We start from the raw sequence: 14618 nt of genomic DNA on the forward strand, positions 1-14618 counted from the left end.
AGCGGAGGGCAGGGGTGCCGCGGCCGGGGAGGGGCGGGGGTCTGACCCTGGAGCGCAGAGGAGGCGGGCGTGGGGGGGACGGATATGGGGGCGGGGAGCGGAAGAAGGAGGTGGGCGGAGTGCAGGCGGGGCTGAGAGGGCTCTAGAAAGGGGCTGTGTGGAAACTGGGGGGACGGGGCGAGGCTTGGGGCTGGGCGGGCCTGAGGCTTAGGCTTGGAGCTCGCCGGGGCCAGGCCCAGTGCCCGAGGTCGTTGGTTCCCACCCCTCCCCAAAAGGAGTCGTCACGGGGTCGGAGGTGCAAGTCAGCCCCCTATTGCTGCGTGCTCTGGAAATACTAGATTTAAGGAAGGACTGCAATTGCTCATCCATAGAGTTTTGCTTTAGTCCTCCCTTCAGTCCTTCAAGGTGCGTCATTTTGTGGACTGAGGAAACCGGGAATCAGACTGCCCATGGTTGCTCAGTGGTGTCCGACTCTTTGCGACCCCATAGGCTATACAGCCCATGGAATTCTCCAGGCCAGAATACTGGAGTGGGTAGCCTTTCCCTTCTCCAGTAATTGAACCAGGGCCTCCTGTATTGCAGGCAGATTCTTTACCAACTGAGCTATCAGGGATTCCCGAATACCTTCTACTCAAGACCTTAAAGGAAGTTTAACGAAAGGAGCCAGGCCTTCTCTGCCCCCTACTCCCCATGACTGCTCTCACCCTTTATCAACATTAAGCTCTTCCCAAGGCAGTTCATCAAAATGCTTCACCTCTACTCCCCCCACCCCACTCCCCCGTCATGCATTCTTTCAGCAAATACTTACTAAGCAGGCTTTGTGTTTGATGTTGGAAACAAAGCAAGAACAAGGCAGAAGGGGCCCTGCTGTCTTGGAGTTTACAGGCTGGTAGGAGACAGAACAAAGTAAATAGTCCTTGTCATTTCTCCTTTACCTTTACTTAGGTTATGATCAACTTCTAATGCATCATCCTTCCCTCAGACCTGCTCCCATCAACTGCCAAAGTGATTGTTGAAAAACCCCGTTCTAATTGGTTTCTCTTCTTTCTTAATGTGTTCGGTGATCACTCAGACCTTGAAGACAATCGATAAGCTCCTTGAATGTGACAGTCGAGGTTCTCCAGAAGCTGCCCTCATCTTTCAGCTTCTCCTTACTGTCTCTTCCCCATCCCAAATCCCCAGATCCTTATCCTCTCAATGTGCTAGCTTCAGTCTTTCTAAACCATTGGTGTTAGTTGCCAACATTTTTTAAAGATTGAGAGAGATCTGTGTGAGGGAAAATCTGCATCTCTGCCTTTGTCTGGAAACCCTGTGTCCACATTTCTGTGTGGCAACAATTGGCTGAAACCAAGGAATAATTGTCCTTGGTTTAGATCAGGCATGGACTTGCCAAAGTGCCAAGGTACCCACCTGACCTGAGACTGCCTTCAACATTTACAGTGTCTGTCCTACAGGCATCTGTGCCAGCACCTCCTTACTATCAGATCAGATCAGATCAGATCAGCCGCTCAGTCGTGTCCGATTCTTTGCAACCCCATGAATCGCAGCACGCCAGGCCTCCCTGTCCATCACCAACTCCCAGAGTTCACTCAGACTCACGTCCATCGAGTCAGTGATGCCATCCAGCCATCTCATCCTCTGGCGTCCCCTTTTCCTCTTGCCCCTAATCCCTCCCAGCATCAGAGTCTTTTCCAATGAGTCAACTCTTCACATGAGGTGGCCAAAGTACTGGAGTTTCAGCTTTAGCATCATTCCTTCCAAAGAAATCCCAGGGCTGATCTCCTTTAGAATGGACTGGTTGGATTTCCTTGCAGTCCAAGGGACTCTCAAGAGTCTTCTCCAACACCACAGTTCAAAAGCATCAATTCTTCGGTGCTCAGCCTTCTTCACAGTCCAACTCACATGACCACAGGAAAAACCATAGCCTTGACTAGACGGACCTTTGTTGGCAAAGTAATGTCTCTGCTTTTCAATATACTATCTAGGTTGGTCATAACTTTCCTTCCAAGGAGTAAGCGTCTTTTAATTTCATGGCTGCAGTCACCATCTGCAGTCATTTTGGAGCCCAGAAAAATAAAGTCTGACACTGTTTGCACTGTTTCCCCATCTATTTCCCATGAAGTGATGAGACGGGATGCCATGATCTTCGTTTTCTGAATGTTGAGCTTTAAGCCAACTTTTTCACTCTCCACTTTCACCTTCATCAAGAGGCTTTTGAGTTCCTCTTCACTTTCTGCCATAAGGGTGCATATCTGAGGTGATTGATATTTCTCCCAGCAATCTTGATTCCAGCTTGTGTTTCTTCCAGTCAAGCGTTTCTTATGATGTACTCTGCATATAAGTTAAATAAGCAGGGTGACAATATACAGCCTTGACGAACTCCTTTTCCTATTTGGAACCAGTCTGTTGTTCCATGTCCAGTTCTAACTGTTGCTTCCTGACCTGCATACAGATTTCTCAAGAGGCAGGTCAAGTGGTCTGGTAGTCCCATCTCTTTCAGAATTTTCCACAGTTTCTTGTGATCCACACAGTCAAAGGCTTTGGCATAGTCAATAAAGCAGAAATAGATGTTTTAAGATTGAAAGTGTTGTGTAATATACACAGTATGGACTGGACATCAAAACCACAGGATTGAACCCTGGAAAATTTTCCCAAGTGCAAAAACTTCTCCATGGGAACCCATCTTTGGCAAACCAAAGATCTGTAGTCCAGAGACTGCTCAGATTGAAATAAACCTTCTTGTGATATAACTTTAGGTCCCCATCCAGTAAATACCCTAGAGGGTTGGAGGGCTCATGTTAATTACACCACAAATGACATCATCAGTGCTTTGAGGGAACAGAAGTGCCCTTTGCCAGGCATTCCTAGGTGCCTACTAATGGGCTGCAGGATTACTTTCATTACCTCTACATTCTCAGCCAGGGGTCAGCAAACCACAGCTATTAACTAACAAAGAAGCAAGGATATATTAAAATACAATGTGGCAGATGCAGCCATGGAAATGTATATGCCCAGGGCATTATGGGAGCCTAAGGGAAGGGCACCTAACCCATGTTGAGAGAATGGTGAGAGAGGAGGAAAGAATTTCTCAAAAAGGTGATACTGGAGCCCTAAATTTCATAATGAATTTTTAAAAATTAATAGGCTTTATTTTTTTAGAATGGTTTTAGGTTTCAGTTCAGTTCAGTTCAGTCGCTCAGTTGTGTCCGACTCTTTGCGACCCCCTGAATCGCAGCACGCCAGGCCTCCCTGTCCATCACCGACTCCCGGAGTTCACTCAAACTCACGTCCATCGAGTCAGTGATGCCATCCAGCCATCTCATCCTCTGGCGTCCCCTTCTCCTCCTGCCCCCAATCCCTCCCAGCATCAGAGTCTTGTCCAATGAGTCAGCTCTTCGCATGAGGTGGCCAAAGTACTGGAGTTTCAGCTTCAGCATCATTCCCTCCAAAGAAATCCCAGGGCTGATGTCCTTCAGAATGGACTGGTTGGATCTCCTTGCAGTCCAAGGGACTCTCAAGAGTCTTCTCCAACACCACAGTTCAAAAGCATCAATTCTTCTGCGCTCAGCCTTCTTCACAGTCCAGCTCTCACGTCCATACACAACCACTGGAAAAACCATAGCCTTGACTAGACAGACCTTTGTTGGCAAAGTAATGTCTCTGCTTTTGAATATGCTATCTAGGTCGGTCATAACTTTCCTTCCAAGGAGTAAGCATCTTTTAATTTCAAGGCTGCAGTCACCATCTGCAGTGATTTTGGAGCCCAGAAAAATAAAGTCTGACACTGTTTCCACTGTTTCCCCATCTATTTGCCATGAAGTGATGGGACCGGATGCCATGATCTTCGTTTTCTGAATGTTGAGCTTTAAGCCAACTTTTTCACTCTCCACTTTCACCTTCATCAAGAGGCTTTTGAGTTCCTCTTCACTTTCTGCCATAAGGGTGGTGTCATCTGCATATCTGAGGTGATTGATATTTCTCCTGGCAATCTTGATTCCAGCTTGTGTTTCTTCCAGTCCAGCGTTTCTCATGATGTACTCTGCATATAAGTTAAATAAGCAGGGTGACAATATACAGCCTTGACGTACTCCTTTTCCTATTTGGAACCAGTCTGTTGTTCCATGTCCAGTTCTAACTGTTGCTTCCTGACTTGCACACAGATTTCTCAAGAGGCAGATCAGGTGGTCTGGTATTCCCATCTCTTTCAGAATTTTCCACAGTTTATTGTGATCCACACAGTCAATAAACTAGATAGTACAGAGAGTTCCCATATATCCAATATCTCCTGATCACAGTTTCTCCTGTTATTAACATCCTGCATCACTGTGGTACACTAGTTACAACTGATGAGCAAATACTGATACATTTTAAGCTAAAGTCCATAGTTTGGATTAGAATTCATTCCTTCTACTGTACAGTTCTAAAGATTTTGACCAATGGATAATGTCAGGTATCTACCATTACCATATACAGGACAGTTTCACTGTTGTTTCAATATATTGTTTTTAGAATGGCCTATTCTTCACCTATTCAGCTCTCACCTTCTCCCCTCACCTCAACCCTTGGCAGCGCTTCTCTTTTTAGTTTTGTGGTTTCCAGATGTCATACAGTTAGAATCAAACAGTGTGTAGCCTTCACTAACTGGATTCTTTCATGAAGCACTATGATTTAAAGATTCCTCTATGTCTTTTTATGGCTTGATAGCTTGTTTATTATGACTGAATAATATTTTGTTGTATGAATGTAGCCCAGTTTGTCCATTCACCTGTCATAATGGATTGACTCAAGTTCTCCAAAAAGATAATGCTGAAGTCCTAATCTCTGTTACCTGTGAACGTAAACTTATTTGGAAAAAAATAAAAAGCCTTTGCAGATGTCATCAAGTTATGATGAGATCATTAGTGTGGGCCCTAATCCAGTATAATTGATGTCCTTATAAAAAGAGCAAGAAGGGACTTCCCTGGTGGTCCAGTGACTAAGACTCCTTGTTCCCAATGCAGGAGGCCCAGGTTCAATTCTGGTCTGGGAACTAGATCTGACATACCACAACGAAGATCCTGTATGCTGCAACTAAGACCTGGTACAGCCAAATTAATTGATTAATGTGTTTTAAAAAGGGAAAAGGTCAAATAGACACACGTGGTGGGGGAGGAGGGAGGGTAATCCCTTTTGATGACAGAGGGAGGGATTGGAGTGATACAGTTACAAAGCAAGGCATGCTAAAGATTCAGAGCTACCACCAAAAGCTAGAAAGAGGCAGGAAAGGATTCCACCTGGAGTCCCAGAGTGAACTTGGCCCTGCTGACACCTTGGTTTTGGGCTTCTCACCTCCAGAACTGTGAGAGAATAAATTTGGTTGGTTAAGCCCTTGGTTTGTGGTACTTGGCTGCAGTAGCCCTATAAAAATGATACACCTTTCAAGAGACATCTTGATTCAGCTTTTGACTATTATGAGTAAAGCTGCTATACAACCATGTGCAGGTTTTGGGTGGACATGAGGTTTCAACTTGTTTGGATAAACACTTGGGGGCATGAATCCTAGATCATGTGTTAAGATTGTTTGGCTTCGAAGAAATTGCCAAACTGCCTTCCAAAGTGGCTGTAACATTTTGCGTTTCCACCATCAATGAAAGAGAGTCTGTGATGACCCATATTCATGCCAGCGTTGGGTATTAGCAAGTTTGTTTTCGTTTGTTTGCTTTTAATTTCATCCATTCTTAATATATATGTGTGATGTAAGATCCTGGTTTGTCTCCCCCAAAGTTTCTTTTTGTTCCTAACTACTCTGAAATTTTGTAGTTAATACCCTTTAGTCACCCAGTAGGTTTCCTTCCATCCTTTCTTCCGTTTTTCCTCCTTACCTCCATCCCTCCCTTCCTGACTCTTCCCTTCTTTTTCTTTCTTCTTCTGTCTTTGTTTCTCTTTCTTTCACTGTTTATTATGATAATTTTCAAACAAATACAACAGTAAATAGTACAGTAAGCTCTATGAACTCATAACTCAGCTTTATTTTACTATTCCACTATCCCTCACAGTTTTTGGCAGCACTATCTTACAGCAAATCCCAGACATATCACTTTATATCATTGCTTTTGTAAATATCTTAGAAAGTAGCTCTAACTGTAAGAACTTACATAACCATAATTCATGATCACACTGAAGGAAATTAACAATAACTCCTTACTATCTTATAAGAGAGTCCAGGTCCAATTTTCCCTAATTGTCTTAAGAATTACTTTTCACACAGGTTTATTTAGATCAGGATCCAAACAAGGTCTACACAAAGAATTTAGCTGCTAAATCTCTTAAGCCTCTTTTAATCTGTAACTGTTACTCCTAGTCCTCCTTTTTAAAAATGCAATTGATTTGATGAAGAAACTAGGTAAATTCTCTTATAGAGTTTCTAACAGTCTGAATTTGGCTGATTGAATCTTTGCAATGTTTTAAAAATGTGACACTATCCCTTGAATGTCCTGTAAACAGATATTGAGATCTAGTGGCTTGATTAGATGTAAGTTTGGCAAGAGTGTTTTATAGGTGAGACTGTATATTTTTTATTTCATCAAATCAGGAGGCATGTAAAGTCTAATTGTTCCTCAATGATCTCTTCCAATCTGAAAACTCATTTCTTTCAGCTCTGAAGTATTTTTGCAAATCATTTCTTCAAAGATTTCCTTCAATTCATCTCCATATTTTCTACATCGTCATTCCAATTATTTGGAATCTGCGGTCCTGGAATGATTTTTTAATTTAACTTTTTTATATTTGTTTTTATTGATCTATTTGGTTGTGCCAGGTCATAGTTGTAACGTGTGAAATCTTACCTGTGGCATGTGGGATCTAGTTCCCTGACCAGGGATTGAACCCAGGCTCCCTGAATTGGGCGCAAAGAGTCTTAGCCACTGGACCACCAGGGAAGTCCCTAATTTTACTGCCTTTTTTTTCCTCCCTCTCTTATTTTATTTTTTTACCTTTTTGTGTTTGGGTCTGCTTTTCTGAATAGTATCTTCCAACCTGTATTTAGTCAGAGCTCTGTGCAAGACACAGGATCAGAAACCACTCTAGGTATATATTTTTTTTTTCCCCAAGATTTTTTTTTTCTCCTAGAATCAAGAGTCAACAGTATCTGAGGGGCGAAGACCTAGAGCAGGAGGAAGCCGGCCCCCAGGTGGCTAGTGGTGGGGGCTCGGGGGTCGAGAAGGGCCTGCTCAAAAGTCCTTCCTGCACCTGAGGCCGTGGCTCTGCTGCTGCTAAGTCACTCAGTCGTGTCCGACTCTTCGAGACCCCATGGACTGCAGCCCACCAGGCTCCTCCGTCCATGGGATTTTCCAGGCAAGAGTACTGGAGTGGGGTGCCATTGCCTTCTCCACAGAAACCACTCTAGGTATTTTAAGCAGAAAGGAATTTAATATAGGGTTGAGGTTGATGAAGTCAGGGAGATTTTTGTTTCAGAGTCTCCATAACTGTGACTGAGAGGTTACCTTTGCTAGTCCTGCTGTTGCCATTGCAACTTCCTGACCCCCGGAGTCTGGGAACTTGGTACCGGATCAGGGAGTCTGATTACTGACATTTGGTTCAAAAGTAAAGTTTAAAGACAAGAGGGTTTTTATTTGGCTTGAATAAGAAGTTGAAATTGTGGGGTAGTCTTTGACATGTCAACTCACATGAGGACTTTGATGTCCATCCAACCAGTTTTGGGCTTTTGTTTTAATGGAACAGAAGCTGAACTCCTGACTCAGAGAGTTGTAAGGTGTAATCAGAAACAGCTCTGATAGCTTTCACTAACTTTGCCAGACCAGAGTAGGCTGTGTCAAGGAGACCAGAGTTCTCCAAACTCACTGAATTGAATTTTGGTCACATAATCACTTTGGGTCTTCATTTACTTCATTCCAGTAAATGAAGTCACTGGAAAGGTAGGCATCATTATGGAAACAAATATGAATCTGTATTTTTATTTTATTTCATTTTGTGTCTAGCTTTTGCAAATTTGTGCCTGCTGAGGAAGTGGTGAGGCATCATTGCACTCCAGTACTTGCTCTAACCTTGGAAAGTTCATGGAACTATCCGCCTCCATTCTCTTTCTTCAGAGTGCCAGCTGAGCAAAAAGAACCATTAATTTCTTGGGTGTTTGTCTATGTATTTTAAGAATGATATTTTGTAGCGTTTAATTTTAAGTAAGCAAACACCTGCTGTATTCATTTTAACTCATGTATTTTTATTACCTGGTTATGCATGAATATATTTTCACTGTAAGAAAGCTAAAATATTAAAGATAAAACCTAAAGTCTCCTGTGATCCCCACCCCCAATGCCATTTCTCTTCCCCAGGAAGTAGTGAAAAGTCAAAGTGTTCATCGCTCAATTGTGTCTGACTCTTTGCGTCCCCATGGACTGTAGCCCACCAGGCTCCTCTGTCCGTGGAATTCTCTAGTAAGAATACTCAAGTGGGTAGCCACTTCCTTCTCCAGAGGGTCTTCCCAAGCCAAGGACTGAACCTACCTCTCTTGCATTGCAGGCAGATTCTTTATGGGCTGACCCACTAGGGAAGCCCCAGAAAGTAACCAAGTATCAGTTATATAGCAGCATGCATTTGTCAAGGGAGGTGAGGTTTTGCTGCCATAAGAAACATCCTCAAAATCTCAGTGCCTTACCACAACAGAGGTCTATTTCTTGATCCTTACATGTTTGTCATGTGTTGGCTTCAACTATATCTCTGGACACAGATTGAGAAAGCAAGAAGGTTATGGTAATATCAAAGCAGAGGGAAAAGAAACAGGGAGGAACCTCTGCTTGAAAGGCACATATCATTTTCACCCACATTTCCTTGGTCAAAGCAAATTATATAGCCAAGTCGACTTCAGTAGGAATGTATAATCTTCCATAGAGAAGGGCAGTAAAATTTTTTCTGCAGTTTTATAGCGTACATAAAACTATAGAAATAGGCATCAGAGATCAGTCCTGGGTGTTCTTTGGAAGGAATGATGCTAAAGCTGAAACTCCAGTACTTTGGCCACCTCATGTGAAGAGTTGACTCACTGGAAAAGTCTCTGATGCTGGGAGGGATTGGGGGTTAGGAGGAGAAGGGGACGACAGAGGATGAGATGGCTGGATGGCATCACCGAGTCGATGGACGTGAGTCTGGGTGAACTCTGGGAGTTGGTGATGGACAGGGAGGCCTGGCGTGCTGCGATTCATGGGGTCGCAAAGAGTCGGACACGACTGAGTGACTGAACTGAACTGAACTATTTTTATTAAAAAAATTTTTTTGGCCACAGCTTGCAAGATCTTATTTCCTTGGCAGTGAAAGCTCATAGACCTGTCCACTGGATTGCCAGGGAATGTCCAGGTGTCATTTTAATACAATTTATTACAATATTTAACTTTACTTTTTTCATGCAAAAATGTCTTAGAAGTCTTTCCGTGTTATAAAAATAGACCCGTCTCTCACCTTAAACTATATCTATGTATATATATTTATTTATTTGGCTGCACTATGTCTTAGTTGCAGCATGTAGAATCTAGTTCCCTGACCAGGGATCAAACCTGGTCCCCCTGCGTTGCAAGCACAGAGTGTCAGCCATTGGGTCACCAGGATAGCCCATCCATTTCCTTTTCATTTATTTTCTAAGCTTACTTTTTCTTTATTGCTGCATGGGTGCTCAGTCGTGTCCGACTCTTTGCGGCCCCATGGACTGCAGCACACCAGGCTTCTCTGTCCTTGGAATTGTTTTGAACAGTTGTATTAACGTGCCATAATAGGGATGCAGTATTGTTTAGCTATTCCCTTATTTGAAGACATTTAAGTTGTTTCTAATGTGTTATTACTGCAAACAAAGTGTTGTAAATATCTTCAAACTTGCCCCTTGTACACATGGGCAAGTTTCTCTGGGGTGGGTACAGAGAAGTGGAATTGTTCGTGAATGGCTCACAAGTACTTCCAAAGGAACTGCCAATTCTCTCTCTGTATCCTAGGATGGCACACTCATCAGGAGAATTTCAAAGACTTTGACACAAAGACTACTTACAAAGAACAGTATAGTATCCCAGGACTGATAACGGTGAGGCTAGACCTGAAGGAACAAGGAGAGAGCACCGAGCAGTCATGCGGAAAGGGAAGGGTGAAACCAGACCCATATGGCCCCACAGGGAAGGAGAAAAGGGAGCAAACGTCTCAAATCCCGCTTTTCCCTCTGGTCCCCTATGGGATTGACCTCAACCAGATAACAGACAGCCAGGGAGTCTGTTTATCTAGCCCATCCTGACCTGCCTTCTGGACCATAGAAGAGGTAGAAAGGATAGAAAGCCAATCTAAAGGAGCAAATAGAAGATACTCATCCATTCTCTTATCCATGGAACAAGAAATGACCTAATTGCTTGCCAATATTATAAGAAAAAATAAAGTACTTAAAAGTGCATTTTGAACTTGCGGTTCAAAATGTGGTACTGGAGAAGACTCTTGAGAGTCCCTGGACTGCAAGGAGATTAAACCAGTCAATCCAAAAGGAAATCGACCCAGAATATTCATTGGAAGGACTGATGCTGAAGCTGAAGTTCCAATACTTTGCCCACCTGATACAAAGAGCCAACTCATTGGAAAAGACCCTGATGCTTTAAAGATTGAGGGCAGGAGAAGAATGGAGAAACAGAGGATGAGATGGTTGGATGGCATCACTGACTCAACAGACATGAATTTGAGCAAACTCCAGAAGACAGTGAAGGACACTATTCGTGTGTTGCAGTCTATGGGGTTGCAAAGAGTCAGACACAACTTAGCAACTGAACAAGAATTGTTAGTGAGGACTTCTGTTTATAACACAGAGACCCAGATAAGCTAGGTTTAAATAATCTAAGCCTAACTGCTACAGCAAGGGTCGCCAACCTCCAGGATCTAATGCTTGATGATCTGAGGTAGAGCTAATGTAATAATAATAGAGATAAAGTGCACAATAAGTGTAATGTGTTTGAATTGTCTTGAAACCACCGCCGCCGCCGCCTCCTCTCCAGCCCCCCGCCCAACAGCTTGTGGAAAAATTATCTTCCCTGATGCCAAAAAGATTGCAGACTCATATGATACAGCATCCAACTATTGACAATTCACAATGTTTACATTTAATTAGGAGCAAAGAGATCTCGTTGTTACTGTTTGTAGAAACAATGGGGTTGATTTGGTGCTTTGTACCACCAAGTCTTCTGGGACTTGGGCTACGTTAGTCTTGTTGCTTCATTTCACATTAATTGTTCATTTGGACCAAGATCACCTCATGGGTACAAAATGTCTGTTTCAACTCCTGCTATTGCATCTACATCCAAACCAGAAGGAAAACAGAAGAGGCCAGAGGGAAAAGGTGGAGGTATTGGGTACAACCTTACTGCCTCTTAAAGGTTCTAGAATCTGCTATGTGATTATCTGGTTTATATCTTATTGGGCAGGACTCAGTTACATGGCCATATTTGGCTATAAGGAAAGTTGAGAAGATTAACATTTATTTGGGAGACTGTGTGCCTAGGCACAAGGAAGATGACCTGTAAATACTATTTTTAAAAGCCCAGGAATTGGACAGACATCCTTCTTGGAAGGTGAGTGGGTCCTGCTTTCTAGGAGTGTACCTGTCCTCTGACCTCCATAACCCCTGGCTCCTTCCTTGGGGACACTCTTCCTTGTTCAGTATTCTTATGGCTAAATTTTAATAGATACGAGTGTTACCCTTTTGGGGACTGCACAGATACTATAACCCCTGTTTCCTGATAGTTTGGAGACCCTAGAGTTTCTCATTTCTTTGAGGAAGAAATAAAGGTAGAGATGTTTATTAGGGAACATTTAGTGTTCTCTTCCTCAAATGCTCAGAATAATGCCCAGCCCATTTTTTTCTGTGTTTTTAGCACAGGAGTCACATCCTATATGGAGGCTAAGTTCTAAAGACAGTTCTCTTTTCTTTTCTTTCTTTTTAAAATATTATTTATTCATTTGTCTGCACCAGGTCTTCGTTGTGGCATGCGGGGCTTGAGTTGTGACACGTGGAATCTAGTTCTCTGACTGGGACCAAACCCAGGCCCCCTGCACTGGGCGAGTGGAATCTTAGCCATTGGACCATCAGGGAAGTCCCTAAAGACAGTTCTTAAAGAAAAATCATACACAGTCAAAATTCTTAAAGAAAAATCATGCACAGTCAAAATATTATTGATATATTGTTATCCTGCATGACTTTGTAAATGTGTATCAGTTAGCCAGGACTGCCTACCAAGCCACTTTAAAACTCAGTGATATAAAACAACAGTGATTTACTTTCATGTATGCTGCTACACTCTGGCTGATCCAGTAGCCAGGCACTCTCTGGCATGGCAGAAGCATAGAGGGCAAGGCCAACCCTGCAAGCACACTTTAAGCCTCTGCTTGAGTCAATAACTGCTAATATCCCATTGGGAAAAACAAGTCATGCAGCGAAGCCTAAGGTCAGTGAGCAAGTGGAAAGCATACAGGAACATGATCCAGGGCAACATCCCCAACATCAAAATTTTGCTCTTCCTCTGGAAGTGGTGTGGGAGAGGGAGTGAAATGTTTTTAAACAATTCAAATTTGCCAGAAAATTGATTTTTAAATAAATCACTCAAATGCATTAGTCAAGTTGTGGCCCTCGATTCTTCCATTGCTTATTTGAAGAGGTCAAGGAATCCATCACCAACCACTTGCCCAGTTAGTTGACCCTTGCGTAACATGAATGATGAAATAGTCAGCACTTGGGAATAGTCATCATTGTTAATGGCATGAAACCCGTAAAATAATATATGTATTATTTCTGTATGAATTGGTCAAAATACATCAGTTATTACAATTGACAAAGCCTGGGTCACAGGTTCACTGAGTGGATGACAAGCATAACCATTTTCATCCTTTAAATCCCCCCTCCCCCTACCCATGAGATTGACATTGGTTCCCTACCAGTCGTTCCCCCTCTTGGAACAGCAGTGCAGATGGAACGCATATGTGGGTTCTGTAGTGGATACAGTGACACGCTGCCCAGACCCCTCACTCCAGGACTGAGGCACTTATATTCCCCCAGCTGCTGGAAGCATAGGCTGCTGACAGCTCTCAGTTGAATCCTTCATGAGGATTTGCCCTTGGCTGAAGAAAGCTACCTAGTCCAAGTTCTATATGTCCAATGACTGGATGAAGTAAGAGTCCCAAAGGCTAGCCTCCATGCCATCCTGCCTCCATACTTACCCCTTTGTATCAGCTGAGGCCTCTGGGGACTCTAACCCACAACAGGCTCTGAAGTCAGATGGAACTGGGTTCTGAGTTTTATCCCAAATATTCACAAGCTATGTGGCCTTAGACACAATACAACCACCTTAGCCTCAAGTTTTTAATCTCTGAAGGTGAAATAATAATAGCTGTATGCCTGTTATAGTTACGGTGAGGATGAAGAGAAATAATACATGTAAATCACATGGTACCTGGCACATGTTAGATTGTGCTGAAATGTATTCCGTTTTTACTCAGATCTTTGCCGGGACTTCCAAAAGCCAGTGTCCTCATACTTCACCAAGGCAGAAATGGATCTGTTGTGCTCAGTTCTTTCCAGCAGATGACGCCAGTGGGTAAGGCTGCAGTCCTGTCCAGCTCAGTTACAATTCTCACTATTCACAGATTGACATCAGTTTCACTGGGATTATCTCGTTTGATTCTGTCATCAACCATTTCTCAAGGGCTAACTACTTCATCATTCTTTCATCTCTTTCTCAATGGATGCTTACTGAGTCCTTACTCCAGTCAAAGAGCAAACTTAAATCCCTTCTAAAGCATCCCTTCTTAAGCATTTGATTAAGAAATGAAACAAAAGAGGGACTTCCCTGGTGGTCCAGTGGTTAAGAATCCACTTTGCAATGCAGGGGACATGGGTTTTCTCCCTGGAATCTGCATGCCACAGCTAGAGAGAAGTCTGTGCATGACTACTAAGACCCAGCGCAGCCATAAATAAATACATAAATAATTTTTTTTAAGAAAATAAATAAAATTCCAAGACCCTGCTGGCAAGCTGGACTTTTACAGATAAAAAAGACAAGTTTTAGCCACTGATTTTGTTCTGGTCCTGACTTGCTGCCAACTCGTGTTCTTGAAGGAGGCTGCTTTCAGTAAAGCACTAAAGCCCAAGAAGCTTGTTCTGAGTGAAACTGAGGTGAGAAGATGACTCCTCTGCAGGGGCAGCTAAGGTGGCTCCCCAGAGACCTCTGCTGTCCTTCCCAAGGGCACAGCACATGGTTCTTGGGCTGGTTAAGATGGCCCAGTCAGAGAAAAAAAAAATCTGTGAAGAAAATGCTGAAGGCTTGGGGGGAAGAGGAGTCAGCCGGCCTGAATGTAGGAGCTCCTGGGAGAAGCAACTTTGCAGCAGTTCCTTCAGCTGTGCTGGGGATCAGTGAGCATCCCTGGAAGCCAGGAGACCAGGCCAGCTGAGGTCCTGGTGGGAGAGAGGGTCCCCCCTCAGCCTTTTCTCACCCACTCCAGAGCTGTTGGGGAATGAACTCACCGGAAGACCACCCCAGCAGTGCAGTTTAGGGGTGCCAAGAAGGGCGTCTTCCACAGATGAAATCCCTCTCTCATCAACCAGGCTCTGGGCCCCAAAT

Source organism: Bos indicus x Bos taurus, chromosome 13 (genome assembly GCF_003369695.1).
Source record: "Bos indicus x Bos taurus breed Angus x Brahman F1 hybrid chromosome 13, Bos_hybrid_MaternalHap_v2.0, whole genome shotgun sequence".
NCBI lineage: Eukaryota > Metazoa > Chordata > Mammalia > Artiodactyla > Bovidae > Bos > Bos indicus x Bos taurus.